Source organism: Podarcis bocagei (genome assembly GCF_964188305.1).
Source record: "Podarcis bocagei genome assembly, chromosome: W".
Lineage (NCBI taxonomy): Eukaryota > Metazoa > Chordata > Lepidosauria > Squamata > Lacertidae > Podarcis > Podarcis bocagei.
Genome location: NC_138131.1, coordinates 4,486,357 through 4,509,063, shown reverse-complemented (window position 1 = coordinate 4,509,063; position 22,707 = coordinate 4,486,357). Strand labels below are relative to the sequence as shown.

The 22,707-nt window shown below is 46.7% G+C and overlaps 1 long non-coding RNA gene across 1 annotated transcript in view; it reads right to left on the bottom strand.

Moving 5' to 3' along the window:
• LOC308577879 overlaps positions 1 to 22,161 on the bottom strand; it is a 113,627-nt gene extending 91,466 nt beyond the window's left edge. The window contains exon 1 of the long non-coding RNA XR_014003746.1: positions 20,275 to 22,161. This is a non-coding gene — a long non-coding RNA (uncharacterized lncRNA). The remainder of the gene's footprint in view (positions 1 to 20,274) is intronic.
• Between the last annotated feature and the right edge of the window lie 546 nt (positions 22,162 to 22,707).

The window sequence follows — 22,707 nt, the reverse complement described above, 5'->3', positions numbered from 1 at the left end:
AACTTTTTTTTAACTAACTGACAATATGGACTTGGTTGACATCTGGAGGACAAAGAACCCCCTGGAAAGAGAGGGGACATTCTTCTCTGAAGCCAAAATGACATGGACAAGAATCGACCAAATTTGGATAACTAGAGGACTGGCACCTAAGACTAGAAAGGTGGAAATCTGCCCAAAAACCTGCTCCGACCATAACGCAGTAAAGATGGAAATGAGACTAACTACAACTGGCTCCTTTAGATGGAAGATGAATGACACCTTATTCAGAGACCAGGAGATTGTTAAAAAGGCCCATAAGACTCTGAGTGACTATTTTGAAATAAATTTGAAAACCACAGTGGAAAAAAGAGTAATCTGGGATGCAAGTAAGGCAGTTATGAGGGGTTTTCTGATACAACAGAATACGATAAAGAAAAGAGCTCAGAATGAGAAAAAAGATAAGATTTTGGACAAAATAAAAGAAGGTGAGAAAAAGTTAAGATTGAAACCAAAGTCACAGGAGATTCTGAGAGAAATTAAACTCTATCAAGCACAATATTCAAAATTGATAAATCAGGAAGTTGAATGGAAAATCAAACAAATGAAACAAAGGACTTTTGAATCGGCAAACAAATGTGGAAAACTGCTAGCTTGGCAGTTGAAAAAGAGACAAAAATTGAATACGGTTATCAACCTAGAAGTTGAAGGGAGAAACATTCAGAACCCTGTGGAGATTAGAAAATGCTTCCAGAGATATTTTAAACAACTTTACACCCAAGGGCCGCAAAAAGAGATTGAGATAGACCAATTTTTAAGAAATAATGGATTACCAAAATTATCTCAAGAAAATAAGACAATATTGAACTATAAAATAACAGAACAAGAGATTGAAGGTGCCATTCAGAATATGCAATTGGGCAAGTCTCCAGGGCCGGATGGGCTTACCTCTAAGTATTATAAGACTTTGAAAGACTATCTGATTCAACCATTAAAGGAGGTTTGCAATGAGATTATGGGGGGGGGGGGGGAGGCACCGGAGTCGTGGAAAGAAGCTTTCATCACATTGATACCTAAATCTGAAACTGAAAAGACACAACTTAAGAACTACCATCCCATCTCCCTGTTAAATGTGGATTACAAATTTTTTGCAGATATTTTGGCAAATAGATTAAAAAGAGTGTTAAATGAAGCGATTCACAAGGACCAGGCAGGCTTTCTCCCAGGTAGACATTTTGTCTGACAATACAAGGAACATTATTGATATTTTGGAACTCTTGCAAATGAACACCAATACAAAAGCAGTATTGATCTTTATTGATGCGGAGAAGGCCTTTGACAACATTTCATGGAAATTTATGAAGGAAAATCTTAGAGGGATGGGAGTGGGACGGGGGTTTGAAAATGGTATAGAAGCAATTTATTCAGAACAAAAGGCAAAACTGATAGTTAATAATGTGGTGACAGAAGAGTTTAAGATTGAGAAAGGAACACGACAGGGTTGCCCTATCTCCCCACTGTTATTTATCTCGGTCCTGGAGGTGCTCCTGAACATGATCAGAGGGGACCGGTTGGTTGAAGGAATTCAGGTCGGAGCTAAACAGTATAAACTTAAAGCTTTTGCAGATGACTTAGTTTTGACATTACAGGAGCCAGAATCTAGTACGAAAAGGGTGTTAGAACTGATTCAAGAATTTGGTCGGGTGGCGGGATTCAAATTAAATAAGCAGAAAACTAAGGTTTTGGGGAAAAACTTGACAATTGCAGAAAAAGAAAGGTTTCAGACTTAAATGTGGTTAAAAAGGTGAAATATCTAGGGGTCAATATGACAGCTAAAAATCTGAATCTATTCAAAGATAACTACGAAAAATGTTGGTCAGAAATTAAAAAGGACCTAGAAATTTGGTCAAAATTGAAGCTTTCCTTGTTGGGTCGAATTGCTGCTATAAAGATGAATGTATTGCCAAAAATGTTGTTTTTGTTTCAGACTTTGCAGATTGTGGACAAGATGGAGTGTTTCAAGAGGTCCCAAAGAGATATCTCCAGGTTTGTCTGACAGGGCAAAAAGCCCAGAATAAAAATTATTAACTGATGCTAAAGAAAGAGGGGGGGTTTGCCCTGCCAGACATGAAATTGTACTATGAACCAGCAGCTTTCTGCTGGTTGAAAGATTGGCTGCTTCTGGAGAACACTGACGTTTTGGATTTGGAAGGGTTCAACAATGTATTTGGGTGGCATGCATATTTGTGGTACGACAAGGTTAAAGCTCATAAAGCTTTTGAGAACCATATTGTCAGGAAGGCAGTGTTTAATGTCTGGATAAGATACAAAGATTTGTTAGAAAGCAAGACCCCAAGGTGGTTGTCACCAATGGAAGCTAAGGCTCAGAAAAGACTCAATATGGAGGCCAACTGGCCAAAATATTGGGAAATAGTAGAAAAAGATGGAGACACATGGAGATTGCAGAGTTTTGAGAAATTAAATGATAAAGTGCGAGACTGGCTACATTATGCTCAGATCAGGGAGGCTTTTAATATGGACAAAAAAACAGGCTTCCAGGTGGAAAAATCGAAACTAGAAACAGAACTGCTAGAACCAAAAACTAAGATACTTTCAAAAATGTATAACTTGCTGTTAAAATGGAACACTCAGGATGAAACGGTTAAATCAGCTATGATAAAATGGGCGCAAGACATTGGTTACAACATTATGTTTGCTGACTGGGAACGGTTATGGACCACCGGTGTGAAATTCACGGCATGTAATGCCTTGAAAGAAAATATTATGAAAATGATATATAGGTGGTACATGACCCCAGTCAAGCTTGCAAAAATATACCATTTGCCAGACAATAAGTGTTGGAAATGTAAAGAAACTGAAGGAACATTCTTTCACCTTTGGTGGACGTGCCCAAGGGTTAAGGCTTTCTGGGAAATGATCTATAATGAGCTAAAAAAGGTATTTAAATATACCTTCCTTAAGAAACCAGAGGCCTTCCTTTTGGGCATTGTCGGCCAAATGGTGCCAAAGAAGGACCGAACTTTTTTTATGTATGCGACAACAGCAGCAAGAATACTCATCGCAAAGTACTGGAAGACTCAAGATCTACCCACTCTGAAAGAATGGCAGACGCAACTGATAGACTATATGGAACTGGCAGAAATGACTGGCAGAATTCGAGACCTGGGAGAAGAGACAGTGGAAGAGGACTGGAAGAAATTCAAGGATTATTTGCAAAAGTATTGTAAATTGTATGAATGTTAGAATGATGCAGGATATAAAGATAATATGGCATTAGTAACCTAGCGGAAAGGAGTATGAAAGTAACTGAACTATTTGAACTAAGATGAAATTTGAATAATATTATGTCAAGTTAAAATATCTAAATACTTGATAACAAAGGGTAAAATTGGAGACATAATAGTAGAAATGTACAAGCTAAAACAAATTTTGAGAGAAGGTGAAGTATTGCGGAACATGATTTTGTAATCAGGAACACAGAAAAGGGAGAAGTGAGGGAGTCATGAAAGAGGGTTATGGAAATAATATTTAAGAAATTGAATTATTTTCTTTCTTATGTCTTTTTATGTCTTTTTTGCTTGTTCTTTTTGTATGCTTTGTATGTTTTCTTTTGTCTTTTTTTGGTTTATGATGTTTTTCTTTTCTTTTGGATTGTGAATGGGAAGTTTGTTGTGTTCTTTAAATTGCTTAAAACTCTTAATAAATATTTTATTAAAAAAAAGCATGGGGACTCTCCTGTGTGAGTGTCTGAGGGCCCTGCTCTTGCCGCTTTCTTGGGAAATTAATCCTGCCGTCCAGTCAGCGCTTCCCCTGTGCAGCTCCGTTCGGAAGCTAGAAGCTGACCTGGGCAGGGAGCAGAGTCGCAGCGGTCCTGCTTCCGTGTGAGATGACGGATAAATCAAGTCCAAAATCAGATCAGTTCTTATCTCTAGAAGTTTATTTACACAGCAATAACTCCATCAGAACATTCCGGCATTTTTCTCCCCGTGCTAAAGGGAAGTCTTCTTTCTGCACATAGCTGTTGGTTCTCCTTCTGTCCATAACTGCTGCATTATGGGGAAGCCTTGCTTCTTTCTCTTGCTTCTTTTCTCTTGCATTCTGGGAAAGTCTTGCTTACAATCTGCTTCTGCACAAACTGTACAAAACTGTTCCAAACACCAGGACATTCTTTTCCTTGTTCAGTCATCCTAAGCGCATGGAAAACAACATGACCTGCTCTCCATGCCTAGCTGACCACATCTACAGAACTTGATTGTTATATTGTTAAGTGCCATATTAATCTCTAGTTACAATTTAATTAGGAGGCTTCATGCCTGTCTAGTTCTAGCTCCGATTCCCAGCCTTTACTCCATCAATGATAAATGATCACATGTAATCCCCACCTCTCACATGTAATTCCCGCCTTAGTAGTTATGTTAACCAATCACAAGTTTCTTTGTGTATGTATCAACCAATCAGCCACAGGCCCACCTGTGGCAATGCTTGCAATATTCAATAAAATAGGCTCCCAGGGCCCGCCCTGACAGACGCCTCATGTTACACCTGCCTCTCTCGTCTCCCATGATTTTTCATTCCTACACCGTGCTTTCCAAAAGCACACTCGCAGCTTCTGCTGCCTTAGCTGTGTGTGGAGTCAGCAGAGAAAGCGAGACTGAAAGCAGACACACACTGTGACGCACTTCTCTGCGTCAGGCTCCTCCCAGATACAGGACACCACGGAGTTTTAACCCTGTCAGTTCCAAACTCCACACCCCCTCTTGTCCTGCATCTGGGGACAACAGCCAACAATGCTTTCCCCATACACAGGCCCTCACAGAACTCCTCATGCTTCTGGAAGGTCAATGGTTTTGTGAAACCATCAGCGAGGTTCTTTGTTGAGGGACAGTATTTCAGAGCAACTAGCCCCTCACGAACGCTCTGACATACATTCCGGAAACGTATGTCCAAATGTTTGGTCCTTGCCTTGAACTGCCCCGACTCAGTCAATTTGAGGCATGGTTGATTGTCTTCATGCACCACAACGGGCAGACAATTCTCTCCACAGATTTCTTCGACCAAACACACATAGAACTCCAGCTCTCTGCAAACCTCTGATAGCGCACTGAACTCAGCTTCAGTAGATGAAAGCGCTATGAGACTTTGCTTCCAGGACCTCCACCCAACTACTGAGTCCCCAAACTTCACCACTAGGCCTGACACTGATTTGCGGTCTTCAGAGTTAGCCCAATCCGAGTCCACAAAGCAAGTCAGCTTCACTTCTCCTTGCGCTGGCAACCTAAGACAAAAGTCTTTGGTTTCCTGCAAATACCTCAGAACTCTCTTGATGCCATTCCAGGCCTGCACACTAGGAATTGATGCTTCCCTGCTGAGCAGATTGACAGCAAACGCTATATCAGGTCTGCTCCACTGGGACAAGTACAACAAACTCCCTAGGGCTGACTGAAACACTTCAGTATTTTCGAACACAACACGTTCTACTTGCTGACACTCCTTCACGTATCCAGCCTCCATGGGTGACCTAGCACCTGCGCAATCAGACATTCTGAACTTCTCAAGCAACTGTTCAATCTTACCTTTCTGGCGAAGCAAAAAACTTCCATCACTTGCTTTTGTGATCTCTAAGCCTAGATACGATTTGACATCTCCAAGCTGCTTCAACTCGAACCGCTTTCCAAGCTCCTTAGCAAACTTCTCCACCTGTTCACTAGTCCGTGCCATTATCAAGAGATCATCAACGAACACAAGGATCACTTCCTGTGTCTCTCCTGACCCCTTCAGGTACAGGCAACTGTCTGCAAGAGACCTCTTAAAACCTAGCTCTTCTAAGGCTTCATGTAGGCACATATTCCAATTCCTGGCAGATTGGCGTAATCCATAGGTGGATTTGTGCAACCGCCACACGATGCCTTGCTCACTGATTTCAAACCCTGGAGGAGGAAGCATGTACAACTCCTCCTGGAGGTCTGAGTTCAGGTAGGCAACATCTACATCAAAATGGTTCACCTTCCAACCTCTCTGTGCTGCTATCGCCAAAAGTGTTCTCAAAGTCTCTGCTCTCGAGGTAGGCGAATAGACCTCTGTGAAGTGGACATCCTTCCTCTGTGTGAATCCTCGGGCCACTAATCTCGCTTTATATTGTGGTTCTCCCGCTTTTGTGGGTTTAAGACGGTAAACCCACCTGCAACTAACAGCTCGCTGGTTAGCCGGCAGCTGAGCGAGTGAGAACACTCCAAGAGACTTCATTGAGTTCATCTCCTTCTGCATCGCCTCACGCCATTTGCTAGCTTCTTCCCGAGGCAACTTCTGAACATCCTCAAAAGATTCAGGCTCACATCTAGCCACACCAACCCAGACACTAGTGGCTTCATACCTGTCAGGAGGCTTACCCTTGGTTGACCTTGCTGACCTCCTCAGCGTGAACTCTGGAACTGCGCCTGATTCACCTGGATCAACCCTACCATCTCCTGTGTCAGAAACTTCCCCCTCTGACCTGCTGCGCCGTTTCGGGCGTACAGCTGGTTCTGCTGGCGAGGATGGTTCACTCCTCGGCTCAGACTCGACAGAGACCTGTGAAGGGGTCTTGGGACTCCCTTTTGGAGAGGTTTGGAGCCTCTGCCTTGGAGATCCCTGCTCTGGACTCTGTGCCTCAGCAACAGGTTCAGCCTCGTCGGCGTCCTCCTCATCTGAGTCTAACAAAAAATCCGGGTTCCCGTGTAGACGTTTCCACCCACTCTGCTCGCAAAACTCAGCACTGCCGCTAATAAGCAGCTTAGACTGGTTGCCAGTAGGGTATGCGAAACGCCACGCCTTTGAACTCGGCTCATAGCCTACAAAGATCATCTTCCTAGACCTTGGCTCACCCTTTCTGCGCATGGCCTTTGGAATGAGAACCCAAGCCTTAGAACCAAAAACGTGCAGAAAGTCCACTTTCGGTTACTTCCCATGAAGCAGAAAATATGGAGTGTCTCCCACACTTGAAGTCATTAGTTTGCACCAGGCATCCTAGTTTTCCGAGTGCATGTTCTGGAAGTCGGTACAGGATTCCTTTTGGTGTACCGACCTCCCCGCTGCACCAAGGATTCCCCTGCCTGAGCTGCTTCAGGTTGTGGCAGATGTTCTCCCGGAGACACCTAGCTTGGTTGTCCTAGGGGATTTTAACATCCATGCCAACATGACCTTACAAGGGGCCGCTCGGGAATTTGTGGAAAGCATGGCCTCCATGGGGCTGTCCCTGAATAAGTCTGGCCCAACCCATAGGTGTTTGGACCTGGTGTTTACCTCTATGGATGTTGGTGATCTGACACTAAGTAAAAGCGAAACGAAAGAAGTGCCATGGTCAGATCACTTCCTGGTGCAACTGGACTTCTCCGTGACCCTTCCCCTCTGCAGGGAGGTGGGACCAATTCGGATGGTCCGCCCCCGCCACTTAATGAATCCAAATGGTTTCCAGAGAGTGGTAGGGGATGCTTTATCCCATGTTGATGGTGTTTCAGCCGATTCTCTGGTGGCCCGCTGAAATGTGGAGTTAACCAGGGCTATTGACTGTTTGGCTCCGAAGCACCCTCTCCAATTGCATGGAGCCCGGACAGCCCCGTGGTTTTCCACGGATCTGAGGGCAATGAAACAATCGTTGAGATGGCTAGAGCGCCGGTGGCAGATAACTCATTCCGAATCTGACCGGACACAGATTAGAGCTCAACGTCGAGCCTACCAAGTGGCAATAGCGCCAGCGAAGAAGACTTTCTTCGCCGCCTCTATTGCAACTGCAGAAAACAGCAGCAAGAGACTTTTTGAGATGGTTCACAATTTAGCGGAACCACCTGCGACAACTGGGCCCAGTACGGGTCACATGATCTCCTGCAATGATTTTGCAAAGTTTTTTGCAGATAAAATCGCTCAGATTCAGGAAGAAGTAGACTCCACCGTGGGAGCAGGGCCAGGGCGGGAGAGTGCAAGAGTTCTGTCTAGTCAAGTTGAGTGGGATCAATTCCAATCTGTTACCTCTGAGGATGTGGACAGGCTGCTTGGACGAGTGAAACCAACCACCTGTCTCCTGGATCCTTGCCCACCCTGGCTTATAAAAGCTAGCCGGGAAGGACTGGGCGATGGGCTTCATGGGGTGGTGAATGCTTCCCTCCATGAGGGAGCCTTCCCAGACCCGCTGAAGGAGGCGGTTATTAAACCGCTTCTTAAAAAACCATCTTTAGATGCGGCCACGATGGCCAATTATCTCCCAGTCTCAAATCTTCCATTCTTGGGCAAGGTGATTGAGTGAGTGGTTGCTGAACAACTCCAAGCATGCCTGGAAGAAGCGGACCATTTGGATCCCTTCCAGTCAGGATTCAGGCCTCATCATGGGACTGAAACTGCCTTGGTCGCACTGGTTGATGATCTCCGGCAGGCTAGGGACAAAGGTGAGAGCTGTTTCCTAGTTCTGCTGGATCTCTCAGCGGCGTTTGATACCATCAACCATAACATCCTTCTGGACCGTCTTGAGGGGCTGGGAGCTGGGGTGTTCAGACCCCTGGGCTCTCACTTGTGGGGTGCCTCAGGGTTCTGTCCTCTCCCCCATGCTTTTCAACATTTACATGCAGCCACTGGGAGAGATCATCAGGAGGTTTGGAGGACTTCCGGGTTAGCGCGATCGGCTAATGGCGGATTCCCTCCGAGCTCCGGAGGGAATCTGCTCGACAGGGGCCGGGTCTTGCCGTGCCGGCGACGCGGGGACCCTTAAAAACCACTGGCGCGGATGCCCGTGGACATGGTGACTCAGCGGGCACCGTTAGCGCCCTCCCGACCCGCGAAGGAGCCTTTTTAAAGGCTACGGAACGGGGGACGGGGAGCGGTGCGGTGCTGTGAGTCTACTGCTTCCCCTGCCGAGCGAAGCCGCATGCCATTTGTCGGAGAGCGCTGACTTCTTCCTTTAAGAATTTGGACTCCAAACCAAGAACAACAACCCGTGAGTAATTTGGACATTGGACTACAATTTTTTTTGTGTGTGTGGATCTGGCACGAGCGGGGGAGGTGCAAAGAGGAAGTCCGTCTCCCCCCCATTGTAAACAGTTTAAAGCAAGGATTTGCCAACTAAGGTTGTGAGAAGAGCTGTTTTTTTTCCTGATTTGGATAAAAGTTATTAATTCCACGGATTTAAAAGTCTAAGTTATTGTGCTGGAAGACAAGAGTTTATTTGCTTTGATTAAGTGCCACTCTTCCTGAGACCGGGAGCAACCCGTGAAAGGAGCCTGCTGAGGCTTTATAGAAGATTTTGACAGCTGTCAAATTAGCTGTCAAAGTTGAAAAAAACTGAAAGCTTTGGTTTAGCCGGTTATATCGTTACAAGGTATTGAAAGTAAAGAAAGATTGATACAAATAAGTTTGACTTTTGGATTGGAAATGAAAGGAATACTAATTAACCAGAATCCCTCTAGAGGGGATTCACGGACATTACAAGAATGGAAATAGGTCGGAAAATTCTGGCAGATTTGGATGAGCTCGTCTTTCTCATGGGAAAGCTGAGAAAGATGCATGAGCAAGGCCATGTTTTGTCTACAAGTCCTACAAAACCGAAGTTAACAGTAAATATACCTTCCGAGCTGGAAAAGGACTTGATGTTCAAAACACAGGCAGCTGGACAAGAAAAGAAACCAAAGACTGAAGAGGAGGAAAATATACTTGCTGAACAGAAGGAGCAGAAAGGAGGGGCGGCCGAAATGCCACAGAAGGTAAACGAGAGCCAGAGGCCTGTCAAGATGGCTACAAGCTCGACCAAGCTGGAAGCTGGAGTCTTTGCAGCGGCGTAGCGTGAGTTGTCAGCACCCGGGGCAACGCAAGTAATTTGCGCCCCCTAACCCGGGGCAAGGCAAGTAATTTGCGCCCCCCCAACCCCTAACCTGCGAGTTGCCACTGGTGCTGCCGCCCAAACGACGCCGCTTGCCTGGAGGAGGAGGGGGGCAGAGAGGCGAGGAAAATGCAACGGCCCAGCAGCTGCAGCAGCAGCGGCTCAGGCGAGGCTGTGAGGAGGGGCTGCCTGGCGCGTCCTCCGCGGCGAGCACTGAGAGCCGCTGCCTGCCGGGCGCCTTCAGCCTGGACGCGCGCACAGCTCGTCGGTTCCGCGAGACATGCGGCTCTGCTACAGCCTGCGCCCGAGGCTCTTCGGCGACTCCGGAGGCAGCGAGCGCGCCCCCCCAGATGTTGCGCCCGGTGCGGCCTGCCCCCCTTGCACCCCCCACGCTACGCCGCTGAGTCTTTGGGACACATGGATTTAAGAAACAGAGTTTGAGCTCCACCTTTAAACAAGTAGGCCTGGCTGGAAGGATCATGGACATTATAGAGAGAGTGCCGCTTCGAGTTTGGGTGTTAATCATAAGGGACTTTCAAAGAAGCCGGCTGAAAGGGACTGAGAGAGATTTGAGAGCCTCGGACGTAAGGTCACCAGGCTAAATAGATGGACTAATGGACTATGGTTTGGGATTGAAACCAGGGAGAGAAGGGTGGGGTTTGGAAATCCAAAGGGGGTTTGATCTTTTTTTATACTGTGTTAAATTTCATGCTGTTTATCACTATAAGGATGGGGAATTCGTGGAAGGGAAATAGGATCAACCTTAGAAAAAGTTTTTTTTTTTAATATATGATTAAGGTATATAAATTAAAAGCCACTCTGGGCGGCTTCCATAAAAACCAAAAATACAATAAAATATCACACGTTAAAAACTTCCCTGAACAGGGCTGCCTTAAGATGTCTCCTGAATGTCAGGTAGTTGTTTATCGCTTTGACATCTGCTGGAAGGGCGTTCCACAGGGCTGGCGCCACTACCGAGAAGGCCCTCTGCCTGGTTCCCTGTAGCTTTGCTTCTCGCAATGAGGGAACCGCCAGAAGGCCCTCGGCGCTGGACCTCAGCGTCCGGGCAGAATGATGGGGGTGGAGACGCTCCTTCAGGTATACTGGACCGAGGCCGTTTAGGGCTTTAAAGGTCAGCACCAACACTTTGAATTGTGCTCGGAAACGTACTGGGAGCCAATGTAGGTCTTTCAAGACCGGTGTTATATGGTCTCGGCGGCCGCTCCCAGTCACCAGTCTAGCTGCCGCATTCTGGATTAGTTGTAGTTTCCGAGTCACCTTCAAAGGTAGCTCCATGTAGAGTGCATTGCAGTAGTCCAAGCGGGAGATAACCAGAGCATGCACCACTCTGGCGAGACAGTCCGCAGGCAGATAGGGTCTCAGCCTACGTACCAGATGGAGCTGGTAAACAGCTGCCCTGGACACAGATTTGACCTGTGCCTCCATGGACAGCTGTGAGTCCAAAATGACTCCCAGGCTGCGCACCTGGTCCTTCAGGGGCACAGTTACCCCATTCAGGACCAGGGAATCCTCCACACCTGCCCGCCTCCTGTCCCCCCAAAACAGTACTTCTGTCTTGTCAGGATTCAACCTCAATCTGTTTGCCGCCATCCATCCTCCAACCGCCTCCAGACACTCACACAGGACCTTCACCGCCTTCACTGGTTCTGATTTAAAAGAGAGGTAGAGCTGGGTATCATCTGCATACTGATGAACACCCAGCCCAAACCTCCTGATGATCTCGCCCAGCGGCCACATGTAGATGTTGAAAAGCATGGGGGAGAGGACGGAACCCTGAGGCACCCCACAAGTGAGAGCCCAGGGGTCTGAACACTCATCCCCCACCACCACTTTCTGAACACGGCCCAGGAGGAAGGAGCGGAACCACTGTATAACAGTGCCCCCAGCTCCCAGCCCCTCAAGACGGTCCAGAAGGATGCTATGGTCGATGGTATCGAACGCCGCTGAGAGATCCAGCAGAACTAGGAAACAGCTCTCACCTTTGTCCCTAGCCCACCGGAGATCATCAACCAGTGCGACCAAGGCAGTTTCGGTCCCATGATGAGGCCTGAATCCCGACTGGAAGGGATCCAAATGGTCCGCTTCTTCCAGGCGTGCCTGGAGTTGTTCGGCAACCGCTCGCTCAATCACCTTGCCCAGGAATGGAAGATTTGAGACTGGGCGATAGTTGGCCATCGTGGCCACATCTAAAGATGGTTTTTAAAGAAGCGGTTTAATAACCGCCTCTTTCAGCGGGTCTGGGAAGGCTCCCTCACGGAGGGAAGCATTCACCACCCCATGAAGCCCATCGCCCAGTCCTTCCCGGCTAGCTTTTATAAGCCAGGATGGGCAAGGATCCAGGAGACAGGTGGTTGGTTTCACTCGTCCAAGCAGCCTGTCCACATCCTCGGAGGTAACAGATTGGAATTGATCCCACTCAACTTGACTAGACAGAACTCTAGCACTCTCCCGCCCCGGCCCTGCTCCCACGGTGGAGTCTACTTCTTCCCGAATCTGAGCGATTTTATCTGCAAAAAACTTTGCAAAATCATTGCAGGAGAACATGTGAAAGACACAGTTCCCTGGCATTTTCCTAACAATGCATTCAGAGAGACCTGGCTCTACCATAGGATTTTTATGCCTTTTGAAACATCAGAATTTGCTTTATGCCAAGTCAGTCCACTAGTCTATCTAGCTCAGTATTGTCTACACTGATTGACAGCAGCTCTCCAGGGTTTCAGATTGGGAGGCTTTCATAGCTCTACCTGCAAATGCTGGGGATTGAATCTGGGACTTTCTGCATATCGGGAAGATACATAGGAGCCTTCTGAGTTTTTGTGCTTGCAGTGCTAATTTCCTGGTTATTTTTTTTTTTAATTGCTGAATAAATAATTTGTCAGTCCTAAATGAGAAGTATGGAACTTGCTGATAAATTATAGGTTCAACAATGTCCGTACCCCAGAAATTATGGCTGCAAGCACAAAGATTCTTATCTTATCCTCCCCCCCACCTACTTAACCCCTTGTTATATAGTTTTATGAGTTTTGGGGTGGGGGTAGGCTGTATGCCTGAGCCCTGCTTCTAATTCTTGGATCCAGCTGGATCCAGCATAGATTCAATTGCTGGAATAGCCAGGCCAGCCTGGAAATGGCTCCCTCTTGTTGGCATCCATCTGTCTTGAGAAACAATGGAGTGCACCTCAACAGGGTCTATTTTGACCCTAAATGTTGTTGAATTTTTTTTCAGCTGTTAGCATGGGAAAATCTAGCTAGCCACTCAGAGTGGCTGGGGAAACCCAGCCAGATGGGCAGGGTATTATCATCATCATCATCAAATTGTATATCGCTCTTCATCCATAGTTCTCAGGGCAGTTCACAGCATAAAATACATGGTAAATACAAGGACAAAAACAAAAAGCAATAACACCCTCTCCCCGCCCCACATAAACAAATAGATTTCAACCCTTTTCCTCCATGCTGTTTTCCCAGTGTAAATTACACTCATGCAACCCACAGATATACTATTCTCACCACTAGGGAAAACAGTAGACATGTTTACTAAGTAGGAGTAGATTAAATGAGATTAAATGTTCTTTGATAGTAGCACTCCCTGCTTCAGAAAGTAGTGCAATAAAGGCCACTGTCAAATGCATGAATATAACTTGGCAGAACCCTTGACTCTGTTTAACATGGAAGAATGCCAGTCAATAATATATGAATGGTCCTATTTTCATCTGTGAAAACTCAGAAGGCATCCATTCTTTGCACACACACACTTATGTCTGACCCTGCACAGCAGTGTGCTTAGGCTAAATATTAACCCAACCCTGTTCTTTCAGCAGAGAACCCACAACAAATGAATTGACAGTGCCATTTCCTATATAAAACGAGGCCCCATCAAGGAGACATTTTCTGCCCATGAACCTCTCAGAAGGAGCAAATTATTTTTCAATAAAGCATTTTGAGGAATCAACAGTTATTTGTCTGCCTCACCTTGGCAAATCAAACTTTAAGGGTTTTAATAACAGACGGGAGTGTTGGACCTGCTGCAGCAGCCATGCCAATTGGGATTTTTGTGTCTGGGACTTTGTTTTATTTCTCCCAGTTGCAGTGTTGAACTCCCTTCTGCATCAGAGAAAAGGAATCTAGGGGTGGGGTGGAATGTGGGAGCAAGGGAGAAATGATGAGGGGGAAGGGGAGGGAAGGTCAGGGGGAGTTGAAGCCTTTTCTGTCCCGTTCATGTGGTAATTGGGTGTCAAGCAGAGATCAGTAAGGTGGAGGCTGGCCTCTGAACTTGGGTTAAACTGTCACTCAAAGAAAGCAGGGAAGCCCAACTGACAGAGGCCTCTCAGAAAACTGCCAGTCTGTCCTGTGAGGAGGCATTTCTATTTGAATTGCTGGGAGTGGCATGTGGAGTGGACACTGAGCTTTCCCCCCAATTCACAGGCTCCTTGAAAGCAGCTAAACAAAGCTGGAGAGTGTTTAAACAATGCCAGGCCCCCATCTCCATATTCAATAGGGGGCTCTAAATAGGCGTTTAACCTTCAGAATAGCTGAAAGTGATACTCAAAAGCAGCTTGGCCCCCTTATTATAGCTGAACCAGAAGAGGCCGCTTGGATGGCTTCTCTCTGTCAGGGAGAAAAGACTTCTGCCCTCCCCTTGGCCTGCATCCCTTCTGGTTATCTTGCTAATAAATGTTTTTTTCAACAGGGCTGGCCAGGGTGCACAGGGTCTTTCCAGCTCACAAAAGGTCCCATGCAAAGATCAGAAATTCTTGGGGGTGAGGGGAGGTCTGTGATAGAGTCCAAAACCTGGCAGGCTCACGGACAATCTCCACAACCCTGTTGTTGTCCAGGGAAAGGCAATTGCCAGGGCTAATCTTGTGGAGAGGAGACCATCAGACTCAGATGGAGAGCATAGGCATGTTCAGAAATTCCTTTTTTTTTTTGAGGGGGGCGGGTAAATGCTCACTTGGGCAGGGATGGTGGTATTTTTCTGGAACCTGTCCTGCTTAAAACTATCCCTGTTTTGTCTTCCTTTATTGCCTTTTGGGGAGATGCTGAAGTATCTTTTAGCCATCAGGTGTCAACATTTTGAAAGCTCCCTAAATCTCTAGAAATTGCATCCAAACTGTGATGTACAAGCAGCGGTGGAGTGTAACCTCATGCCGCCCATGGAGGGGCACAGAGGAAGCCCACTGCAGCTCGCCCAACAAAGTGCATCCAGGGCATGCACACCACAGCCTCTCTCCGCCCCCGGGTCAAGCCCAACCTGGGAATAGAGCTGCTGCAGCCTGGTGCACATATGCTACAGCCCAAGAGAGTCACACCTTTTTGTGACATACCTATGATGTTTTGATGATGCTATGTGAAATGTATTATGGGAACTTGTGGGAACTTTTGGGAGTTGAAGCCTTGTTGCAACAATAAACAATCAGGGTTCCTAGCCGCTGTCCTGCTTCAATTTGCCTGGCTATGGTCTCTTGCTTGAACCTGACCAATTCAGAACTCACAGGGCTAGACTCTAGTGAAGTTCGGAAATGGTGTAAGTACCGTACACCAAGATTTTGTCCTTATCAATCTGAAATCATCATAGAAATTTCACAGAATAGATGTGGTCTGCAACAGAAATTTGACAGTATTGTTTGTCTCCTGTCTGTCAAGAGACCTGATAATGCTTCTTGATTGCCTTTTCCTGGCCAGCCTGGGTCATTCCTTAGTAATGTTGGTTTAACATTGATTTGAGATTTGCGTTGGCCCTTGCAATGGAATTCCAATATGGGATGTCTCCATTTATTTGGAAAACATTGATCACCACCTGCGTCTGTAGAAGGCTCAGTTTAGTCTTTTTGTTGTGTGACATTACTATTAGAAGCATAGGGAGCCCATGGCTTGGAGCAAGAAGAAAAACTGTTTGCTGCCTTGGTCTGATCCAAGTTTAGGGACACTGCAGGGCCTTCTAGGGGCATGAGAACCATGTCTCCCCTTGAATCTCATGGTCCTGGTATGGTCAGTAAGGACAATATCTTTTCCAGTTCATCATTAATGGATTGTAACCTTTCTGCAATTAAAAAGCACAGCTCTGACAGTAATTTTGCTTCCTCTTCAAAGAGCATTTGCTTGGCTGCAGAGGGTGTGGTGACATAATCTCTTGATGGCGTATAGCCACTTCCGGCTTGCCCAGGAGGTGGGGTTGCGGGCTTCACGCCCACCCCACGTGAGCGGGGGCTGGTCGCAGCCCCCGCGAGAGCAGGGGAATCCCGGCCGGGCCTGCCCCCCCAGCCAGCCAATCAGCTGGCTGGGAGGGCGTGGCCTGTCCTATTTAGGGCCGGCGCAGAGGGGGCTCGCCCTCTTTTCGCTGGCTAGCCCTCACGTTTTGTTTTTACCTTCATCCGCCAGTCAGCTGATTTGGTTTCTTCCTTTCTTTGTTTTCCGCGGAGTTTTTTTCGCTTTGCCTTGTGGAGCGTGAGAGGGCAAAGGCTTGATCTTTGGAGAAGCTGCCTGCTCGTCTTTTCTTATCAAGAGCTGAAATCACTATAAGGGAATCCCCAGTCCTTTCCTTCGGAGCTTCGCTCGGAGCCTGCGCTCCACTCAGGCAAAACCTTCCAGAGCTGAAATCACTTTCGAGCGCGGGGGGGCCTTTATTCTCCTAGGTCTTGCGCCGTCAGGAAGCGGCTCCCACACGCTTCACGGGTATTCTCGGAGGCAGCAGGGCTGACCGCCAACGCGTCTGTGGGAAGATCGGGGGAGGTTTCAGCACGTCTTCAACCCTGCTCGGCGGTCTCCTGCCGCTGGAGTACGGATCACCCATCGCTTTTGCAAGCCCACCACAGCAGCGTGGGCTACCCAGCCACGCGTGCATCGCAAGTCAGGCGATTTCCAGCGTATCCGAAGGCAGCAGCGGTAACGTACTGAAATTTGGGGGGAATTTGCAGGGAGCATGGTCACACTTTGCCCGTGTGATTGGGGGATCTGTTTGCGCTGCTACGGCATAGAAATTTTCTGATCACAAAGGGGGAGGTATAGTGGAGCCGTTCAAGGGTGCAGCGCTTGCTTTTATTCATTACTTTGCCTACTTGCGGAGGTTTCTTGCCAAGGAGGTTTCTAATCATTAGCCTTACGCAGCGCTCATCCATTCTGTTGGGCTTTGAGTAACAGCGCTTGCCCTGCTTGGGGTCGCCTTGATTTCTGTTCAAAAGGAGTCGGCACCGTTGCCTAGTGACCAGCCTGTCCCGGTCGCCATCTTATTTGGACCACGTGGCTCCCGTTGCGGCCGCCATCTTAGGAAAAGCAGTCACCCGTGGGAAGGCTTCCTTTTTTGGTAGCCTTTAATACCTTGCTTGCGGTGCCTATAACCCCCCCCCCCACACACACACCTTTTAGCGTGCTTCCCTTTGGGTGGGTTCTGACTAAGTTTGGATAGATACTGGTCGCCACTTAAAGGAACCACCATGTGGGTTGGATCACTGTTGTACAGGCATCTTAACGTGGGAGTATTCCTACTTATCACTTCCGTTTTAATAGCTGTTTGCAACTTATCACACTTTTAAAACTTTTTATAGGGATTTAATCAAAGTGCTTCTGCGCTCCAAGGTTACTTTTGATCTGAATTATAATTAAGCAATTGATTTAATTAAAGTGCTTGGCTCGATAAAACAAATTGTCTGGCAATTACCTCACAAGTGATCTTATCTCTCTGTTGCATTTAAATAAATTATAATTTGGTTCGTAGGTAAATTTAAAGGGTGATTGAAGGAGCAATTTAAATCTGTAAGGTGCAGCATAAGGCAATTCAGCCTTCACTGCTTTACTGCTTTTTTACTTTATATTACTTTGTTGATATTATTTTACTTTTATTTTACTTCAATTTCATTTTTGATTTATGTTATTTTGATTTATTTTACTTTGCTTATATTACTTTACTGCTTTGCTGCTTGATTGCTTTCCGGCTATAGATTGCCGGGTGACAATTTATAGTATATAGGTGAAGGTCTTGGGATAGCTCACGCATTCCCTAATTTCCTCTCCTCTCTGGTATTGCAATTACAGTTTCAGTAAAAGTTTCTAAGTGAAGTTAATTGACTAATCAAAATAATCAAATAGGTAAATAAATAACTTTAAACAATTAATAGATCAAAATTTTGTTGCAGAGTTAATTGACTAATCAAATACGCAAATAAGCAAATAAATAAATATTTACATAGATCTAATTTCGTTACATAGATCTAATATCAACAACCTCAGATATGCAGATGACACAACCTTGATGGCAGAAAGTGAAGAGGAATTAAAGAACCTTCTAATGAGGGTGAAAGAGGAGAGCGCAAAATATGGTCTGAAGCTCAACATCAAAAAAACGAAGATCATGGCCACTGGGCCCATCACCTCCTGGCAAATAGAAGGGGAAGAAATGGAGGCAGTGAGAGATTTTACTTTCTTGGGCTCCATGATCAGTGCAGATGGTGACAGCAGTCACGAAATTAAAAGACGCCTGCTCCTTGGGAGAAAGGCGATGGCAAACCTAGACAACATCTTAAAAAGCAGAGACATCACCTTGCCAACAAAGGTCCGTATAGTAAAAGCCTTGGTTTTCCCAGTAGTGATGTATGGAAGTGAGAGCTGGACCATAAAGAAGGCTGATCGCCGAAGAATTGATGCTTTTGAATTATGGTGCTGGAGGAGACTCTTGAGAGTCCCATGGACTGCAAGAAGATCAAACCTCTCCATTCTGAAGGAAATCAGCCCTGAGCGCTCACTGGAAGGACAGATCCTGAAGCTGAGGCTCCAATACTTTGGCCACCTCATGAGAAGAGAAGACTCCCTGGAGAAGACCCTGATGCTGGGAAAGATGGAGGGCACAAGGAGAAGGGGACGACAGAGAATGAGATGGTTGGATGGTGTTCTTGAAGCTACCAGCATGAGTTTGATCAAACTGCGGGAGGCAGTGGAGGACAGAAGTGCCTGGCGTGCTCTGGTCCATGGGGTCACGAAGAGTCGGACACGACTAAACGACTAAACAACAACAATTTCGTTGTAGAGGATTCAGAAATCTAAAGCCAGCTTGAGTTCATACCAGTGCAGACAACACTGAACTACTGTTAAATTGCTTATTGCTAGACACAGCTGGCAGGGTTGGCAATTTTGGTTTGCATTAAAAACTTACCAGTGCATACAATACTGAACTACGCTACTGTTGCCTGCTGCTCTCAAATATAAACCAATCTACGTGCCACTGTCTGGTTTAGGCTAGGGCATCGATAGCAGTTATGCCAGGTCAAGGTAATCAGGAAAATGCTGTTGTGTCCGGGGGGGCCCAAGGGAACCAGGAGGAGTCCCAGCCATTTATAATACCAAGTAACCCGCAGGCGTTGGCGCAGTTTTTCACAGCTTTTCAGGAATTTTACAAGCAAAGCAGGTCTACAGGCCAAGTGACACCCACAACAGGGGCAGCAGCATCAATGACGGCCGCAACAGTGGCAGCAGCACCAACGGCAGTGGCACCAGTGGTAGTGGCGCCAGCGGCAGTGGCGCCAGTGCCATCTGCACCAATGGCGTTCTCCCAGAATTTCATCCCAGACACTCAACCTAATCAGGTAGTACTTCCCAGTACCTCCGCGACCACTGTGGCGGTGCTGACTGCAGCCAAAGAGGCAGCAGCCCGGCAAAAGAAAAACACCCGAGCTCAGTCGGCCACCTCAGGCAAGTCAAAAGGGGGCCAGAGGGGTGGCAGGAAGGGCAAGGCTAGTACTCAAGGTTCCAAGACCGCTAACCCACAAAAGGACCCAGGTGTCCCTAGTCTCTTTCAGATCCCGCCTCTGCAGGCGGCACCAGCCGAGGGCGCATCAGAATGCACTTCGGACGAGGAAGCGCAGGGCCTGCGGGCGGTACAGGCGAACAGCATACCGGAACAAGCCACCCCAGAGGTCCCTTCTGGGAAGAGGAAGGAAAAAAGAAAACACACATCGAAGAAGAGTAAGAAGAGTAGGCGGTCAGAATCCGAGGATGACTCAGGTACTTCTTCCTCATCCGACTCTGACAGCGATGCTCCTAGGGAGGAGTATTGGGGCCATGGGGAGGACTGCATGGGTCTTCCTTCATGGGCGCAGGAAAGGAGGGCCAATTCCTACCGTAAGACCTTCAATGGGACCCTTGAATGTAAGGATGGCGCGTTAGTGCCTGATGTTAAAACGTCCACTCACCTGTCTACAGATTTCATTGTAGGTAACCATTTATCTCAAAGAAAGAGGGACAAGATCCTCAATGGGGACTTTATTGACATATTCAGATTATTGCCCCCGGCAAAGTTGACAGGTAAAGGAGAAAAGAGGCGCAGTTACGGAAAGCGCAGGTACAGAACACCCAGAGCTGAGCGTACCTTCAATAATTGGCTTGATGGGTTCCAGGTGTTCATGGGTGTAACACTTTGTAACTCTCTCAGACCTGCGTATGAGGTCCTGATCCTCTGTGCTCACTGGTTCAACCTCTGGACTTTGTTGAGAACCAGTAGCATTGGCTAACAGTGGTTCTTCCTTCATCTGTAAAGGTCTATCCATCGTGTGAGATTTTCTCTCAATGACTGTTACAACTGAACTCTCTGAGCTATCAGTGTCATCATCAGTACCACTGTAATCTGTGAAATCAGAAAAGTCATCATCATCTGACTCGCCACCTGTGGGAAATGTGTGTTCTACAACCCGCTCTTGCTCAGGAGCACACTCTAGAAACTTTGTGAGAATCACCTGACCAGATTCAGACAAAATTACTCTGTAGAGACCCTTTTCATAACCCACAAAAATGCCTCTGGCATTCTTTACTCCACCTGGAGCTTCTGTTCTCACATGAGACCCGAAAACCTTAAAATAGGCAACAGAAGGTTTTCTATTGAACAGCTTCTCAAAAGGAGAACATCCCAACTCTGTTGAGACTTTTCTCAACCACACGTGAACATAGGACGCTAGCGATTTCGCCCAATAATCATGTGGCAAATGTGAACTCAGCAATTGTGCATGCATCCCCTTTTGCAATTCTTTGTTCACTCTAACACAGACCCCCCTGTTCCACGCTTTGGTCGAAACAGCAATTTTGTGGTCTATTCCTCTTCCATCCAGGAACTTCTGAAACTTCTGTAACAGAAAAATTTGCTTCTCATCTGTGAAAAGACAATCAATGTTAGCATCATGCATATTTTTAACCTTGTCACAAAACTCCTGAAACTTTTCTAAAGTTTCTTGCGGTTTCTCCATCAAATAAACCCAAGAATAATTAGTGAAACAATCCACACACAAAAGGTAATATTTTGCACTGCCCCTAGATGGTTCTAGAGGACCAATCACATCAGCATACACCCGCTGAAATGCTCTGTCGACCTTCTTAGTCACCTTCCTGGTGTTCACACTGGTCACACCTGCAAGAGAGATTTCGTTAGAATCAGAAGAATTACATTTCATGTAATCACTTTGATCAAAAGTCAACAAATACAGTCCATCTTTCTCTTTGGCAGTTAGAAACAGTTCTCCATCTTTGAAGATCTTGCAGCTTTTAGCATCATAGGACAGTTTCAGTCCTTTCTTTGCAATCTGCGACACACTCAGCAGGTTAAATCTCAGTTCTGGAACCAGGTAAACATCACTTATAGTCAAGTTCAGACTCTCAAGATACACAGTTCCAATTCTGGTCGCTTCCAACTCCTGACCGTTGGCCTGTTTCACAGTGAAGCTTTGCTTCTTCAACGTCGAAAACAGTTGTCTGTGTGGGCATAAATGTTTTGTACATCCAGTGTCAATTATAAAGGCGTTCCCAACATCTGGCGTGGTTCCTTTCGCCATCATAGCCTTTGCAGGTTTCACCTGGCATTTGGTGCGGCTTTTGCCTGACGCCTCAGGCTTCGTTGAGCTGCTCTTTGCTCCTCTTGACTGGCGCGGCTTCTTACAGTTTCGCTGTAGATGCCCAGTCTGTCCACAATTGTAGCATCGGACAGCACTCAATGCTACTCCATGCTCTCCAGTAGATTCAGCAGTGGGAAGATTTGAACTCTGTTCTACCCTCCCCCTGTCCTTCACTTCCAGTGCAGCAAGTCTGTCGTGTTCATTCAGGACCACGGCACACACTCTCTCCGAAGTCAGGTCTTGAGCCGGTAGGGAACCAAGCTGACTGGCAACAACCTTGTAGGTGCGATTAAGGCTGTTTATCACCATGAAGCAAAACACTTCCTCCTGTAGACGGAAATTGCGTTCCACCATCTGTTGACGCAGAAACTTCATCTCTGTCAGGTGCGCTTGAACATCTTCATCAGGCGCAAGTCTCAGATTGGTTAACTTCTCAAAATACAGCAACGCTGAAGAACCAGCATCTCTCTGATGCATTGTATGCAGCGTGTCCCAAACCTCTTTCGTGTGTTCTAAATGCTGAATATGCACAAGCTGCTGATCTGAGACGCACATAATTATAGCAGTCCTGGCCCTCACGTTCCGTGATTCCCAACCTCCGGTTGGTGCTGCAGGGATAGGGTTTTCAATTACATCAAAAAGCCTCTGATTCTGCAGCAGGGCCTTCATCTTAACAGACCAAGATGAGTAATTGTCATTGGTTAAGGGAGGTGGGTAAGGCAGCGCTCCCCCTTTCTTGGCATCCATCTTGAAGCCAAGCCTCCAGCTCACACTCTCAAACAAACTGTAAAATCCAACAGTTGTTTCCTGCCTTCTCTAGCAGGCAAACTGCAAGTTGTTTACGCTCTTTGGCACCTGGCAGCTAAACACTGGCTGCTATGGAAAGTCCCTCCAAGAGCACGTAAACTTGTAGCCAAAACACTCTGTGGCTTAGTTTCACTTTCCCAGCCTCACAGTCCATCTGCGTAGCCAGTAACTTTCCAGGATC